The following is a 15,368-nucleotide window of genomic DNA, read 5'->3' as shown; positions in this document are numbered from 1 at the left end:
GCTGATTTATCTCACACCATTTACTCCGGGTTTTCTCACTTCTAGTAAAGTATGATACCTTGTCTCAAATATTCTTTTCCTCTTTCCAGACCCATGTCTTTGCTCATGTAGATCACTACTTCAGGCTGACATAAAAACCGTTCTCTTGTTAAGAAAGCTCAGCAATGGGAGAGGCAATCCTCCACCCGTCTCTTGCTCTCCTACAGGTCTTTCCTGGAGGTAGTGGGTTGAATGGTGGCCCCCAAAAAGATAGGTCCAAGTCCTAACTTCTAGAACCTGTGAATGCGACCTTATTTGGAAAAGGGGTCTTTGCAAATGTAATTAAAACACCTGGAGATGAAATCATCCTGTATTTAGGATGGGCCCTAAACCCAATGACATCTTTATAAGAGAAAGGAGAGGGAGACGCAGAGACAAAGAGAAGAAGGTCATTGGAGATGGAGGCAGAGATGGGGATGAAGCGTCTGCAAACCAAGGAAAGCCAAAGATGGCCAGCAAACCACCAGGGGCCAGGAGAGAGGCCTGGCCGATTCTCCCTCACAGACAGTGGAGGGAACCACCCTGCTGACCCGTCAGTTTCAGGCTTTGGGACCTCAGAACTGTAAGAGAATAAACATCTGTTTTGAGCCACACGGTTTATAGTCATTTGTTATGGCAGCCACAGGAAACTCACACACTGGGTATCCAGGAATGCAAGGCCTGGCCGCTCCTGAACTGGGCATCTCAGAGCTGTGTTTGCAATAGGACACTGCAGCAGGTGATGTTTCCTTCTGGATATGCCCTGAGCTCAGGGCTCCTCTTCTGCAGTGCAGCCCACTGGGTGCACAGCATCTGTCTGGGCTCTCACAAACCCCCATGGGGTTTGTGGGGGTCAATGGGACCGTTGCAGGCACCATACTCGTGTTGCTTTGTTTCTGACCCAGTAGGAACAGTGAAGGCTCAGCTGTCAGTTTCCAAGTAGGATCGGATCTGATGATGCCTCCTTTTCACAGGAGTTAGTTACTTCTTTTCTGCTTTCAACATCCCCTGCCTTGACTTCTCTCCTTTGTATGGCATTTGTTTGTCTTAGACCGTGACGTCCTGAGAGAAAACTAGGCCCCATTTGTGGTTAGGTTGGTTTTCAATCTCAGGGGCAGAGAGCTGCTTTACATAATTGATGAAAACTTTGTTTCTGTTTTCCAACTCTCGATTCAGTGCTTTTTTCACATTGCTACCTTCAGAAACAAAACATGGTATTAAAAGTTGCTGCTGGATATTGCGCAGCTGATATCTGACCTCATGAAGCAGAAGGGGAGGGTGAGGAACTGCCACTTGCAATAGGGATCCCCTGAGCTTCCCTGATATTAACATGGTGGGGGGGGGCTTGATAAAAAACAAAGGGCAGGCTCAAGAGCTCAGGGCTGCTGCTGAGAGTCTAATGGCTTCTCAGCCCCTGGTAACCTTACCCTCCAGGCCCTACTCCCACCTCCTCTCCTGCCTCCCACCCGGTCAGTGCTCCACCAAACTTCACTGCCTTCCTGGAGTGCTCCTCCCTACCCTCTCCTTCGGCCCAGTCTCCTTCATCCCGGGAGACCCAGCTCACATCTCACCTGCCCTGGGGATGTGGGGCCTTCTCCCTCTCCAGAATTTCTCGTCCCTCACACTGCTCCTCAGAGCACTTGGTGTCCACTTCATCACACCCCTGCCCTGGGCCGGCAGGATCTGGGGGCTACAGGCAGGTTCTGTGGGTCAGGGATGGGTCTTGCTCCTCTTTGCCACCTAGGTGTTTGGAGCTTCCCCTGCACAGAGCAGTGCTCCGCAAATGCTTGTGGATTTCAGCTCAGTCAGTGTAATTGCTCAGTTGTGTACCAGAGAAATGGTCTTGTTGGAAAGAGCCTGCAGAATGCCAACTGCAGCCTCAGCGAAGGTGATAGAAAATATCACTAAGCAACGATGGCTTATCACTCTTTGTTCAATTATAGCTAAGTTCAGCCCAAACATAAGGTCAATATCTGAATAAACTATGCAGTAAGTGGGAATTGTTTCATTTATTTTATGGCATAGTTATTTTAGAATATACAAAATGGTCGAGGAGACATGAATCCTTAAGAGTGTATGAAAAAGACAAGTGTTTATAAAGCCATACCAGCATCCAATCAATGTCAGAAGCTTTAAGAGCTGAGAAATGTCCAAACATAAAGTGTACTTGAGAAGTGATTTCCATTGGATTCCATTGCTCTCAAGCAGACCCTGGCTCTGCAGCCTTACTTTTGAGGATGACTTCTCCAAGAGATCTGTCTGCCTGTCTGGGGACGGATGATTGATGAGGTCAGCAAGCTGAACGATGTCACCTCTCCAGCCCCAAGCCTTTTTCAGGTACCAGAAATGGGAATTTTTATATTATCTCATTTAACATGTCTTGGCGAGCAGGACCCCAGGTTTTTAAGTCTTTGGGTTCTCCCATAGGTTTAGCACTGAGTTGTTGATCAATAAACATTTTTTGAATTTAATAAGAAAAGAAAACTCTTGGTGGGAAAGAGCTCTAAAGTTGAACTTTCTCCACCCTGACTTTCAAACCGGTCAAAGAGCCCCACCAGGGTTTGGGATCAGTAGCTCTGCCGCTGCCAGCCAATGTTTCAAATTTGCATTGTCATATGTACAGCAGATGCCTCTAAGCAGTCAGCATCCAGAATATCAACAATTACTTGGAATATTTTGGTGAGATAGCCGACTTCCACAGAAATGTGCCTACTGTATACACACCATCCCCAGTGTTGACATTTGGAAAATGGGAGAATCTCATGATCTCCTTGAACCTGGGACAAATGTGTTTGGTCCCTTCCTCACTGAGGCTGAACAAAGTCCATTCCAACCCTGCAATACAGAAATGTGGCCCAAGTTGCTGAGTGAGTGGGGAGGAAGTAGTCGCTGCATAGGCCGCTGGCAACTACTCATTCAGAGGCCTTTGTTCGTTTGATTTTGCGTAGACAAACCTGACCCCATAGGCACACTCAATTCATCAGCTCATGTGTCCCATGTGCCAGCAACAGAATAGTGTGCCTAAGATGTGTTCTCTAAGTGACTGAACTTTCCTGCTTTTCAGGCAGTCTAGTGATGGGTCAAGAGAGCCTAAGAGGTATTTGAATTGAGGAGGATTTTGATTACACTACAATAATCAGACTTCAAGAAATTTACCATTAACACCAACTATGTGCAGCTCTCACCATTAGTGTCTGTCTTCCTACACAAGTTTATTGTTAAATTATATTTGTCTTTTTTTTTTTCCTGGAAAGGCAAGTTAGATGTCTAGGGGATTTTATGTCTGATAAATGCTTCTAGTTGGAGATGTATTACAAAGAAATTTAGACTCCCCAGGACTGAGTGGAGTAATGAGTGTATTTCTAGAATGGCTTCACCATTTGCTGGAAGACAGAATATGCTTCATGGCCATCTCCTACCAATTTTTGGCTCCTTCTTTCTCCTCCCCAATGCCCCACCCCTACTCTTTCCAACATCAGCTATTTTTATGTTTTCCCCAAGTCTGAAGCTTCTTGATATATGTAGTTTTGAAGAGAGACGCACAACACTGTTTTCTTCTAGACAGCTGAGTTCTGTGGTTCTAAGATGAATAGCTAGTTCTAGCTTTAATGTGGAATTGAGGACATGGTGTTTTGGGTAGGTGAGAGACAGAAAATCATGATATGTTAGAACTAGAAAGCACCATGTTTCCTAGATGAGGGAAAGGGGAGAGGATGCAGGTAGCGGTGGTGAGGAAGTCAGTCAGGAGACAGTTACCAGTGGATGCGAAGAAGGATAAGGGCAACAGAAATGGAGGTGCGACTACAAAGTGGTAAAAGAACATTGACTACCTGCTCAGGGCCAATGACCTGCAGGCAAGCAGGTCAAAGCAGGGAGTTCTTGGCAGGTGAAATTTATAACAAGATAGAGTGCTTCTTGCAGTGCCTGTTCTTTTTTTTAGGGACAGCGTCTCATTCTGTCACCCAGGCTGGAGTGCAGTGGCTGGATCATGGCTCACTGCAGCCTCGGCCACCTGAGCTCAAGCAATCCTCGCATCTCAGCCTCCCAGGTTGATGGGACTGCAGGCACGTGCCACCATGTCCAGCCTAGTGTCTGTTCTTCAGGTTAGCAAGAGCAGGGTGGATCTAGGGCTCTGAGCAGGACTGGCTGATCAAATGTCTTATTCACACTGGGAAGCTGTTCCCCCGCATGAGAGCAAGAGATAAGCCCACATCCTGTGTGGCCTCTGGATGCCCTTTGAAGCTGTATCTGGGTTCCAGCTTAGGGAGCTAGAGTCACTGGGAGGGCAGAGCAGGCACAGGAGAGTCAGAGTTGCCAGTCTTGCTTTGGTTCCACAGGTTTAAGGGACAGAATTTGCTTCAGTGGCTTTGTCTCCACCTGGTCTCATTCCCACATTCACAGCCACAGGGGTGACACTTGGAATGTGTGGAAGGAGGAGCCAGGGTGTTGGAACAGGGCAGGCTGGGGGCAAGGCCAGTTTTCAACCCCATGGACCTGCGAGGGGGTGGCATGCATTCAGCCCCTGCCTGTGTCTCTGGTCTGGAAGGAATTGTTGGCATTAAAGGACGTGCCAAGGGCTAGGCACACTCAGGGAGCAGGGTGCAAGTGGGAGGCGAGGAAGGAGGGGATGCTGTGCAGGGTACTGGGGGCACGTGCAGCCGCTCACCTGACCTGCTGGACAGGCCATGGCTCAGGCACCGGCCTGCGACCAGCACAGATGGATCAGATTGGTCTCCCAGTCAGGAGTTGGGAAGTTGAGGGCCAGGAGTTACTGGATTACCCAGAATACTCAGACTTAAAAAGCAAGCGGAGAAACTTGCTGTGTGTGCTTAGATGTGGACATGGAAAGGCCTTGCTGGAAAAAAAAAGAGCAGAATGTAAAGTATACGTTGCAGGAGATGAGTAGACCCAGACGTGGGGTTGTACTGTGCCTGAGATGCCATGGGACACCCTGTTCTGGAGGACCCCGAATAGCCACACCCAGATTCCTGACTCAGGGAAGCTGTGAGATAAGAAGTATTGTTGTTCAAGCTTCTAAGATTGGGAATAATTTGTTTTACACAGTAGATATGAAATGTAAAACATGTCACCTGAAAGGACATGGACTGTTTGGGGACTCCCCTAAAATCCATCCTTTAGATCAGGAGCCTGCCCAGGATTTGCTCTCACCCTCCAGGGCCTGGTGACTCTCATCCAAGATGCTCCTTCTCACCTGGCTTTAATTCTGGGGCCAGCCTGACCCCTGCCAAGGCCGAATTAGGTCTTTCTGCTACCAGAAAGTTCCTGAGCACGACTGAGCTGTCCTCTCACTGGAGAAGTCATCCCCAGCTGGCAGTCAACAGAGTGGATTTACAACTGTGCCCACGCCCTCTTGGCAGTCACCAAAACATGAACTTGGTTGTCATTGTTTGGTCCTCAGAAGCGTCATCAATTTGGAGTATATGGGGAAAACGTCCAATTTCTGGACCTCAGCAGCTGGTAGTTATGCCTCATGAAGCCAGGTCCAGGAACTTAGCCAGCCTCCCTCTAGGACATTCTATGTCATCTCCCTATACCATCATCACAGAGAAAAGACGGACAAGGGGCAGGTCTGTCCCCTAGGGAGTCAGTCCTCAGGAAGTATTTGTTGAATGAATAAAGATTTTCCCTTACATGACTGATAGTACACTATATTTATAGTCGTATGTCTCACTTCTCTGTTTAGCACTGTCCTTGAGTGTCTCTGGGCCAGTGAGCCATCTTTGTAGGGCTGCATCACACACCAGCTTATGGTGGCCACTCGTGGTCATGCCATCCTCAGCCTTGTCTGCACTCTGCCCTGCCCAGCATGGCCTGTGGCACGTATTTGCTTTGTAAAACTTCTTTACTGCACCTATATATGGAGGGCATTTTTTCTATTAATAATAATGGTGAGATGTACATACATTTTTTCTTTCTTTCTTTTTTTTTTTTTTTGTTGAGTCTGTCGCCAGGCTGGAGTGCAGTGGCGTAATCTCAGCTCACTGCAACCTTCGCCTCCCAGGTTCAAGCGATTCTCCTGCCTCAGCCTCCCGAGTAGCTGGGATTACAGGCGTGAGTCACTGTGCCCGGCCTTACATTTTTCATTTGCGTGTGTATCTATTTGCTTATGATTGATGCCCAAAAGTCGACTCCTTGGGTTAAAAGGCAGTGAGAAAGAGAACAGCAGCCTCTGACATGCAGGAGCTGGGCCCTGGTATTCTGCTGAATGTAAACTATGTCATGGAACATAACATGTCAGGCAAGTCCACCCCGACCATGAGGGATCGAGACAGGACCAAGCCCCTCTGGACTCACATCTGAGCACAAATGCACCATCCCCGCCACAGAAGCCACGATGCCCTGTGCTGGCTGCTTGAGCATGGCGGCTGCCTTGCTGGGCAGCTCTTGCCTGGCTTCCTTCCTCCTGCTTGTAAAGAAAGACCCCCAACCCTAGAGCTAGCCCCACTTCCTGACAGCATCCATCCAAGCAGAGCCCGGGTTCCTCAAACCCCCTTGCAGGTCACCCAAGCCCTAATCCTATCATTGTTTCTTTCTAACAACCTTACTGAGTGGGACACACAAGGCTCCCCAGGGTATGCGTTCTTCCTTGCTGCAATGAGGAACAAGCCCAGTTTATTAGCCTACAGTGTGTTCTGGTGGTCTCTGACTGAGGGGTAGGGGAGAACATGGTTAAGACATGTTAAGCCAAACTCTTTTTCCAAAAGGTTGTACCAATTTACATTCCCACCTGCAGGTGAATCTGCATTGTCTTCCTTCCAGAATTGTTGAGAAGATCAAATTAAATGAAATGATGTGGTGTTGACCAAACAAAGGCCTTTCTCCGTGGGGAAGTTGCTCTTCCTCAACAGAGAGCACCTTCCCAGAATCTTACCCCTGGAGGGGAGTTAGCCCTAAAACCAAGGTTGGTGTTCAAATGAGATGGCAAATTTCACATCTCAAATGCCATCACTCCAAATTCACTCATTCATTCTATGAATATTCAGTGTCTATGATATGCCTTTCAGATAGATCAGTGAATAAATCAATGAAAGCTCTGCCCTTTTTAACTCAAAGTTTTCACTTATAGCAAGAAGAGATGGACAATAAATCTAAAATATGCATAAATAATGTTGACATATTATTTGGTGCTGACCAATGCCATAAAGAAAACTAGAAAGTGAGGGAGAGGAAGGCCTCTGGCATGGGCAGACAGATTGCTCTTGGCCAGTGACCAGGGCTGCATGTCAGAGGGAGGCCATGTGGAAATGGGGGCTGTTTGGGGAGTGAGGGAGGAAAGCCCATTGACTCACCTCCACCTTCAGACTATATTGTGTTCTTTGTCAGCTTAGAAAATACTGCATATTTAATCAAGTTACCAAAATAATTTGAAAATGAAATTTGACAAATGGATTCTACTATTCATCTGTGAGAGAAAATGTCCAGGAACAGCTTTAAATTTTAAGAGCTGTACAATTAAGGCCGGGTGCAGTGCCTCACACCTGTAATCCCAGCACTTTGGGAGGCCGAGGCAGGTGAATCACGAGGTCAGGAGTTCAAGACCAGCCTGGCCAAAATGGTGAAATCCCTTCTTTACTAAAACTAAAGAAAATTAGCCAGGCGTGGTGGCGGGTGCCTGTAGTCCCAGCTACTCGGGAGGCTGAGGCAGGAGAATCGCTTGAATCCGGAAGGTGGAGTTTGCAGTGAGCCGAGATTGTGCCACTGCACTCCAGCCTGGGCGACAGAGTGAGACTCCATCTCAAAAACAAAAAAAAAAAAGAAAGATAAAAGAGCTATAGCAATTAAAATGGCAGAGATGGAGCAATGGAACAAAATTTAGGTCTGAAAAAAAGCCCATGTATATTGGGGATTATGGGATGTTTTGAATGGGTGGGAAAAGGGAATAGACTGGTGTTTAGAGAACTGATTACAAAGGTGGAAAAAAATAATTTGGCAGCTCTGTTTTTCACCATTAACAAACATACATTTCACAAGGATTTTTTTTTTTCCTTTTTGAGATGGAGTCTCGCTCTATAGCCCAGGCTGAAGTACAGTATGGCACAATCTTGGCTCACTGCAACCTCCGCCTCCCAGGTTCAAGCAATTCTTCTGCCTCAGCCTCCCAAGTAGCTGGGACTACAGGTGCACGCCACCACACCCGGCTAATTTTTGTATTTTTGGTAAGGACACGGTTTCACCATATTAGCCAGGCTGGTCTTGAACTCCTGACCTCATGATCCACCCGCCTCGGCCTCCCAAAGTGCTGGGATTATAGGCGTGAGCCACTGCACCTGGACAGATTTCACAAGGAATTTTTAAAAGCTAAACATTTAGGGCCGGGTGCGGTGGCTCACGCCTGTAATCCCAACACTTTGGGAGGCCAAGGCGGGCAGATTACGAGGTCAGGAGATCGAGACCATCCTGGCCAACATGGTGAAACCCCATCTCTACTAAAAATACAAAAAATTAGCTGGGTGTGGTGGCGGGCACCTGTAGTCCCAGCTAATTGGGAGGCTGAGGCAGGAAAATGGCGTGAACCCAGGAGGCAGAGCTTGCAGTGAGCCGAGATCGTGCCTCTGCGCTCCAGCCTGAGCAACAGAGTGAGACTCCATCTCAAAAAAAAAAAAAAAGCTAAATATTAAAAAAATTATAGAGGTATATTTGAAAATATGGAATATTACATACCCTTGGGGTAGAAAATGCCTATCCACATATCTAGCATCTGTCTCTCTTACGACTATATTTGGAAGTAATACATGTGATCAAAATAAATGAAAAGAATGGAAGAATTTTTTTTTTTTTTTTGAGACAGCGTCTCACTGTTGTTGCCCAGGCTGGAGTGCAGTGGTATGATCTTGGCTCACTGCAACCTCCACCTCCCAAGTTCAAACGATTCTCCTGCCTCAGCCTCCCAAGTCACTGGGACTACAGGCACCTGCCACCACGCCCAGCTATTTTTTTTTTTGTTTTTTTTTTTGGTATTTGTAGCAGAGATAGGGTTTCACCATATTGGCCAGGATGGTCTCGATATCTTGACCTCATGATCCACCCCCCTCAGCCTCCCAAAGTGCTGGGATTATAGGTGTGAGCCACCGCGTTCAGCCAGGAAGAATTTTTTAAAGGTTAAAATATATATATGTGTATATATGTATATAGGTATATGTCAACTAAAATTGGCTTACAATTCTAACTCTCTTTAATAATTATAGAACACTTAACTAGGGTCCCTAGATGAATTATCAGGCATTGTCAAGACTATTTGCCTTGAAAAGGGTCCAATATATTGCTCCCTTTGGGAAATGCTAGTGCACACCACAGATAGTGCAGGAAACCACTGGCAGAGTGGCCATTCTCTCTCCCACCGCCTGTCATTGACATGACAAACAGCATCCCCTCGTTTTACACTAGGCCAGATCATGAAGAAACTAAGCTATGCTTCATTTTGTGCAAATCCATTGCATCCAGATTTGTAAGCCATCATGTATGAGGTAATGATTTGTTTTTACCAAACTATACAATAACATTTTTGGTTCCACATGTAAGAGCCAGGAACAGCCAGAGAGTGTTGGTTAGCTGATCCAGCTAACCAACTGTAAGGCACAGTCCCCTGCTCTGGTTCTGACAAGTACTGATGGCCACATCTGGGACCTGAAGCAGCAAAGACCCTTCTCGGTGGCCACTCAGCCAGACTTCACGCAGGCCCGGGGTGCTGCTCATGGCCCTCGTGGCCATTCAGATATACAGCTGCAAGGCCTGGAGGCCACACTTCAAAAACGGCAACAGGCAATTCTCATTCTTCTCCTCTGCCTCTTCCCACTATTTCTCTGTTTTCAATTCCTCTTTCTTGTTTTGCACACAAAGTTCCCTGAGATGTGCTTAACTCAGCTGGGTTAGCCACAGCCCAGCATAGGGCACTCAGCTATGCCCTGTTCTCAAAGCAGACCCATCACAGGCTGCTGGGCTTCCTAGAGCCAGCATCCTTATGCAGGTGTCACTTATCTAATATAGGTGCCACTAGCCATGTGTGGCTATTTCAATTGGTTTATTAAAAGCAAATAAAAATTTTAAAAATCCAGTCCCTCCATTGCACCAGTCACATTTCTTTTTTTTTTTTTGAGACGGAGTCTCGCACTCTCGCCCACGCTGGAGTACAGTGGTGCCGTCTCAGCTCACTGCAAGCTCCACCTCCCAGGTTCACACCATTCTCCTACCTCAGCCTCCCGAGTAGCTGGGACTACCGGCGCCCGCCACCACACCTGGCTAATTTTTTGTATTTTTGGTAGAGACAGAGTTTCACCATGTTAGCCAAGATGGTCTCGATCTCCTGACCTTGTGATCTGCCTGCCTAGGCCTCCCAAAGTGCCAGGATTACAGGCATGAGCCACCATGCCCGGCCTCCACCAGTCACATTTCAATTTGTCAGTAAGCACACATGGCTTGTGGCAGCCATGCTGGATCCAGGTCCAGAACATTCCACGGTGGCAGGAAGTGCTACTGGACAGTGCTGCTGTCCCCAGCACTGAGGACAGTGGTTGCCAACTTATCCTCCCCTACAGCTTTGTCCATTGACATGTCTGCAGAGCACAATGACAGTGACTGTTCCCCAGACCTTACCATCGGGGCTATTACCAAACTTTTCAGTCCTTGCTTATAAGACTTGTTTTTTTTTTGCTTGAATTTGCAAGTTTTTAATTATCAGTGAGGTTGAATATGTCTCATATGCTTGTGACCAAGTGTATTCTTTTTTCCTGAGGTAACATTCATATCCTTCGTCATTTTTCCACTTTTTTTTATCTCATTCTTTGAAAAGTTTGTTTGATAAGGTCCTTTGCATATTGAGAACAAAGGTCACCATTGTTTCTATGAGCGAAGAGGCCTCAAGCTTAGTGGGGTGGGCAGTTAAGAAGTGTGAACATTTATGCACTTTGACCCACTTGCAATAATTTATTCTCCAAAAACAACTGAAAGTTCAATAGAAGGCAAGAGCTGTGTGTCCAGTGGTATTCATTTAAAAAGAAAAAAAAAAAAAAGCAAAGGAAACAGGCTGGGTGGGGTGGCTTATGCGTTTGGCAGGCTGAGGCAGGAGGATGGCTTGAGCCCAGCAGTTTGAGACTAGGCTGGGAAGCTCGGTGAGACCTCGTCTCTACAAAAAATTTAAAAACTTTTAAAAAACAGGAAACAACCAACCCCTACAGTTGAGAATTATTTTGGGATGATATGCACCATGGAAAATGCTTCCGATACAATATTGAGTGAAATAAGCCAAATGCAAACTCGCTACATGAGAATAACAGCCACAGAGAAATATGCAAATTTCCTCATGCAAATAGCCTCTTCCTGGAAAAGAATATGGAAAAATAGAAACAGCGATGTGTAACAGGTGGAGTTGCAGGAGACCCATTTACCAATAAACTTAATCAGGAGATAATGTGCCCAGAGGTGGAGAGGGATGGAAGCAAGTGGGCAGAGGTGCACGTGTCCTCTGAGAGAAGGTATTCACTGGACATTACCCTATGTACTGGAAAGGAGCCCTCCGCCCTATCCAGGTGCCCCAGCATCAGTCACAGGGCACAACTATGTCATGTTTGTCGTGGCTGTCTCTGATTTTTTTCTGTTTTTCTTAACATTTTTCTTTGGATGTCATCTGATCCTTCTTTTTACTTTTCACATCACAAATACCAGTACAATTAATAAAATAAAAATCTTTTCATCAGAGTACTCTGTAATCATTACATCACCCCCAGAAGTGCACACGCCAGGGTCTGGGGAATGCAAGAGACTAAAGGAACTACATGTTGGCTTGACACTTTTGTTCTGCTGAATGAGCTCAGTTTAGATGGTGCTCAAGCCAACAGAGGAGCTTCCTGGACACAGCCTGTTTGCGGCTTTGCCCTGAGCCCCCTGCCAGGTCAGCAAGACTGCAAATGCCTGGAGCCACACTGAGCAGATGCTGGGCCTCCGGCTCGGCAGGGCTGTCAGCAATGGACACTGGGCGGAGAGCCTGGTGTTAGAGGTCACTGACTACTGATGATGATTTAGCAAAGTATGAGAAATGGTTTCTTTCCAGAGTCTCTTACCCAAAATTAAGCAGTGGGTAAGATAAATATTCTTAGGAATGAACCTCCTGGATAAAAGCACCAGCTCTGGGAGAACTCTGACAAGCAAATGGCAAAGGTGCTGGGTGACAACCATGGCCCCCAAGCCTGGTTGCAGCTCCCCAGCTTCCGGAGTACACCTACTCTCTAGCTGGAAAAACTTAAGAAATCGTTACTACTGGAAGTGGGGGTATGAGTCTCCACTTTACATTTCCATGTTCCCACGTTATCTGCCTGGCTGCTCTCCAGAGAGTGGGTGGACATGGAGAAACAGGAGCACAGCATTCAAAAGGGATCAGCTCAAATCCAAGGTTATCCATGGACATGACTTACCTTTTCTTTGGGTTAGCACACACTGTTTCATTGCCAGAGATATTAAAAATAGGATCGGGGAAAGAGGGGCCTAGTTTGCTGGTTTGCATGGCAGCAACAGTGAGCACAAGCTCGTGACTTTCTGCTCACAGCAGTTGCTGTGGTTGGTTCCGTGACAACTCAGAGGTTGACTGTGTGCTCACACCATGGGCACCTCACACACAGATGTGAGTGTCTCAGGCAGGCAAGCGCTGCCTGTTGTTCCTGAGTTCCATGTTGATCTCAGACCATATCTTCATGCCTGCTCTCACTCCCCATCTTAGCTCTAGGTCAAATGTCTGGTATGTTGTCTAGGCCCCCGATTCTCTCCCGAACATGCGGATGCCACACTAGACATTTGACCTGGGGATCAGAAGTCCCGCATGCATCTCACTTGACTAACTCAAGGAATCAGCAAGACTGCTTTCCTTCTGGGGGCTCTAGGGGAGAATCTGTATCCTGTGTCTTCCAGCTTCCAGTGGCTGCAGCAGTCCTTGGCCTGTGGCCCCTTCCTCCATCTTCAAAGCTAGCCGCATAGCATCTTTAAATCTCTCTCTGACCTTGCTTCCGTCATCATCTCTCCTCTGACTGACTTTCTTCCTCCCTCTTCCACATTTGAGGGCCCTTGTGATTCCACTGGGCCAACCTGAGTCACCAGTATACCCTCCTTATCTGGGATCAGCTAGTTGGCAACCTTAATCTTACCTGCAACCTTGATTTCCCCTTTGTTATATAAACCACTATAGTCACAGATTCCAGCAATTGTGACAGGGACATCTCTGAGGGGCCATTAATTTGCCCACCACAGATGTTAATTAATATTACATGAATAAAAGGAATGGAGTTTTCTGTTAAAGAGTTTTATTTTCAAAGGGACATACAGCTGTTGATACATGAAGGTATACTATAACTTTCCAAAAGAGGAATCTCATAGTCAGAGTTCTCCAAAGTGATGTCACCACAGAACCTCCTTCCACAGAGTTGCTCCCAGGCCCAACTGTTGGGAAACACTGTGACAAAGCTAGAGTGCTCCAGGTTTTCAACAAGGCACTTACAAGGTTCCCTCATGATAGCTCTGTGTGTGACAAGGAGAAACGCGCTGGATGACTTTATTATTAAGTGGACTTTCAACTATTCGAGAGCCAGTAAACAGAACGATGGCAACCTGGGAGCAGGGTCTACAGTGCGTGCCATGGGGTTTCCTCCTTGTCCAAGGGATGAATGAGGACTTTCTCATTCACTTAAGTATTTGCAGTTAGTGCAAACAGTAGGCTGTGAATGCTCTGGGTAACTAGGATCTTGACAAGCTTGGGAGACCATGGCAGTGCTCTAGGCCCGCAGCACCACTGAGCATAGTGTAACTCACCCACCTCTAAAGCCTTTGCCCTTAGATGGTGTCCTGCCAAGCGGCTCTTTTGGGAAGAGTTTAACACTTGCTTGGCTCGTGTGGGGTGGTTAGCTGGGTGGATCACTTCCACCTCTGAAGGCTCAAGCCCTGCTAGGGAGCCCAAATCTTTCATGCTTTTAAAGCTTTTTACTTAGGAGGAAAAAATGCTAGAAGACGAGCTAACCTGGTTCTTTAGAATCACTTCAGTTGTAACTGGGATCTTTCTCCAAGCCCAAAATGTGAGTGTTCCCATATCTCAGTCCCAGAAGCCCCAATAGTGGACTGCATACTTTCTGCCCAAATGACAAGCTCCCATCGACTGAGTGTCATCATAGTTTAACCTGTGTTTAAAAGCAGATTCTTTGCCAGGCATTCTAGGGCACTGAAAAACTGTGATGAGCAATGCAGACTACCTACCTGGAGTGCATTGCAGTCTCTGGGGTCACTGGTGACCCAGGCCCTCACAGTGTCCTCCCACCCAGCCACCCCCACTTGCTGACATACCTCCCACCCACCCGGCAGCAACCGTGCCAGCCTCAGCTGGGAATCGAGGGTGTGCCCATCAGGGCTGCCCACTTTTCTTGCAGCTGAGAGGAGTCAAGTGACTTAGTTCTGGTCTCCTAGGGAAGTGGTTTCTTCCACACAAGACAGGCTTGCAAGGCAGCCTGTGTTCCTTCTACTTCCTGGTGGAGTGCAGCCATCTGCGGCCATGAAACAACCAGTCTCAGGACAAGATGGCTTCCAGCTGCTCCCTGCCAAGCAGGAAGAAGGAAACACACAAGGTGCTGGTGGCCTTGGGCAGCTGAACACACCCAGGGATGTCTGCTTCCAGCTTCCTTGTTTAGGGCGGCTAAGTGGCTGGGGGAGCTACACAGACCTGCGGGGGTTTAGGGCTGCAGCCAATGCGCCCTGGCTGGGGTCTCCCTTCAGACCCACACCTACCCTGGCCACCTGCCTGAAACCCAGGAGGTTGGCTGGGGAACCTCCAGGGTGTACAGTTACACGCTGTACTCTGGGGTGGCGGACAGGGGGTCACTTGCACTCTGTCCCCAGGGTACCCGTGCAGTCCCTGCCCTTCCGGCCCGCGGTGGGAGTGTGCTGCAGCCTCAGGCGCTGATCTGCAGCCTGTCACCTGCGCCAACGCCTCTTAACGCCCTTCTTCTCATCCCCATTTTCTGGTGCCCACCAGTCCCCTCGTGCTGACAGACGACTCAGCGTGTCTCCCCAGAGCTGCTCTGCGAACTGCACCCGTGGAGGAGCCCATATTTTCTGAACAGCCGCTTTGATCTACTTAAGCACTGCCGTGTTTTCATAGCTATGGCCCAGCTATATCATAGGACATATATCCTATGTCATAGCATAGCGGTGACAGCAGTAGGCGGCGTTGGGGCGGGGCGGGGCCAGAGAGACAGGCAGCCCTGCGGGCCCCTGGCCCCTCCCCACAGCCCCTGAGACTTGTGCGACCCGCAGGAATCTTCCGGCGGCCACCCGGTTCGCCGGCAGCACTGTATCAGTTTCTA

Source organism: Gorilla gorilla, chromosome 11 (assembly GCF_029281585.2).
Source record: "Gorilla gorilla gorilla isolate KB3781 chromosome 11, NHGRI_mGorGor1-v2.1_pri, whole genome shotgun sequence".
Taxonomy (NCBI): Eukaryota; Metazoa; Chordata; class Mammalia; order Primates; family Hominidae; genus Gorilla; species Gorilla gorilla.
Note: the sequence above shows the minus strand (reverse complement) of the source record.